We start from the raw sequence: 2,583 nt of genomic DNA, 5'->3' as shown, positions 1-2,583 counted from the left end.
AATTTCTAATTAAGTAGTAAATAAAGGCAGATCTAAAACAAACTTATTTAAATTTCAAGACACGATAAGGTGCAAAACTCCAGTCAGTTTCTTTCAAAGTAATAAATTAACTAGTTGCACTTAAGACCTCCTGGTTACATGTCCTTTCTGTAATAGACCAAAAACACCTCCAAAGACATAAATTTAAAACTATGACAACTAACAATAATTTCACCACTGTTTATAAATAATTCGCTGGGCTCACTGACTGCACTTTTGCTCTTTGATTTTACATAGATAGGTATTTTGTCTTGATCTTCTTCTTCTTATCGTGTGGGTTGTGAAGTGGAATACCAACCTCATCAACTCTGGTTTCAGGGTTACTATTGAGCCGCCAAAGGCCACTGACATGGCTCATGTAACGACTACATACTAACGGCTTAACGTGCCTTCCGAAGCACGGATTATCTTATTTTTAGACAATCAGGTGATCAGTTTGTAATGTCCTAACCAAACTAGGGATCACAAAGTAATTTTTGTGATATGTCCCCACAGGGATTCGAACCCGGGGCCTCCGGATCGGGAGCCCAACGCTCAACCACTGGACCATGGAGGCCATTTCGAGTCAAGTGTCAAGTCTTGATAAAATTTGGTAATATGACGATTCCTTAGGTATACCTACCTACTGGGTTCCATTCCCGATGGAGACACGTCACGGTACAAAAATCACTTTGTGAGACTGACCCTGGTTGGGTCAGACCATTGCCAGCTGAAATCACCTGACTGCGGAAAAAATAAGGTGATTCCGTGTTTCAGAGGGCAAGTTAAGTAGTCGGTTTCAGGTACAAGTACAGCATTAAATCTTAACTTCTCTCTTTTTAATTATTATTAATATCTTACTTACCTACCGTCTTCCCTTTTATAGGACTTTAATCAAAAAATATGAAATTCATTCATATGTTCAATACGAGGTTTTAAAAGCTTATTAGCTTTATATGCAATATTTTCTGCAGATGTCGAGTGAGTACAGCCACTCGGATCCTTATGCCGCGGGCGATAGGGATGTGCTTCACAAATACGTATCTGTTCCTTTTTGTTTGGGTTAACGAAAGAAAGAAAATGTATTTTTCTATACATACATACACATACATACATAAACTCACGCCCGTAATCCCAAATGGGGTGGGCAGAGCCACAAGTAATCAAAGACAACACAACACACAAAACACAACAAACGAGACACAAAACGAACAAAACCAATCGTAATTAATTTATATTTATTTATTTACATTTCACGACTTTACGGTGCTTCAGACCCCCGATACCGACCCCGCCGGCGTGGTCGACGATTTCCCTCATTCAGCGCTTATCGCTATCGACCCACTAGGGTCGATTAATCCTTTCAATATTCTTCCTCTCAGACGACGCCCTGAGCCGATGTTCGCGCCCAACTGGGCACCCTCAGGCCTGTTGTCTTAAACGTTGTACCGGGTGAGAGCCTTCAGCGCTCCCCATTTGTCTGTCCAAGTAGTTAATGCCATCTGCGGCAAATCTACAATAAGTCACGTCAAAAAAAAAAGGTGCAGAAGCGCCAATGCGCCGTGAAAATTTCAATATAATCAATTATATAATTAAACATAAAACTTAGGTGTAATAAAACAGTAATCATAAGACCATGTTGTATACTTAGTTGTAAGAACTGTAAGTAGTCTAGAACAAAGCCTGATAACCGTGGTAGTACTGTAAAGTCGCGGGTTCGAATCCAGCTCGGGCCTAAACCTATGATTTTCGAAATCGTTTTTGGAATTCATGTTTGGATCATAAATGATTATCACGTGCACAATGGTGAAAGAAAACATACCTGAGATAGTCGTTTCGGAGGTACGTGACCTAACCTGTATTGGGCTGGTTTTCCCTTCGCGGGTTGAAAGGTCAGACAGGCAGTCGCTTCTGTAAAAACTCGGACCTGTCAAATCTTCAGGTTACGTAAGCGGACCCTGTGAGAACGGGATAGCGCTAGGGAGATGAAGTAGTCTAGAACAAATCCTGTACTCTCATAAAAATTTTACATTATTTTGATTGCTGTATGATTATATAAGGCGAAGGTTGTTGGTAGGACTGGCAGAGGAAGACCTAAGAGACCTACGTAGACCAAATTGGGGAAAAGGTTTAGTAAGATTAGACATATACGATAAGATTACTAAATCTTTTAAGGGGCAATGTATGCGTTTTTACAATAAGATTCCCATTGATATTTAGAATTTGCCCTTCAACTGTTTTAAGACAGTAGTTAAACAAAAACTTTACAAAAAAGGTTATTATAAAGTTAGTGATTATTTAGAAGATATGAATGCATGGGATTAACTGTCTGAGAACTGATATTAGGCAGCTAAATTACTCAATTGTATACCAATATTTTATGTATATTTTTATTTTTTGAAAGAACGTCTAGGGCCCTGTGCCGAGGTTTTTCTTGCAGCTTCTTTTCCCCGGCTATACAGGTTGTGAGAAGCTGCAGTAGTTTTAGGCGGATGAGACGTTCGTTATGTAAAAATTGACGATTCAAAGTGTAACTATGTTACCTACTGAATAAAGATATTTTTG

The 2,583-nt window shown here is 39.2% G+C and overlaps 1 non-coding gene across 1 annotated transcript; it reads right to left on the bottom strand.

Annotated features, from left to right (window-relative positions):
- Nucleotides 1-523: 523 nt before the first annotated feature.
- Nucleotides 524-595, bottom strand: Trnag-ccc (transfer RNA glycine (anticodon CCC)). The gene has a single exon. It is a non-coding gene; the product is annotated as a tRNA-Gly (tRNA).
- Nucleotides 596-2,583: the final 1,988 nt, after the last annotated feature.

The sequence above is a fragment of the Pectinophora gossypiella genome, chromosome 16, assembly GCF_024362695.1.
Source record: "Pectinophora gossypiella chromosome 16, ilPecGoss1.1, whole genome shotgun sequence".
NCBI lineage: Eukaryota > Metazoa > Arthropoda > Insecta > Lepidoptera > Gelechiidae > Pectinophora > Pectinophora gossypiella.
The sequence above is the reverse complement of the archived record's forward strand: the minus strand, read 5'-3'. Positions and strand labels throughout refer to the sequence as shown.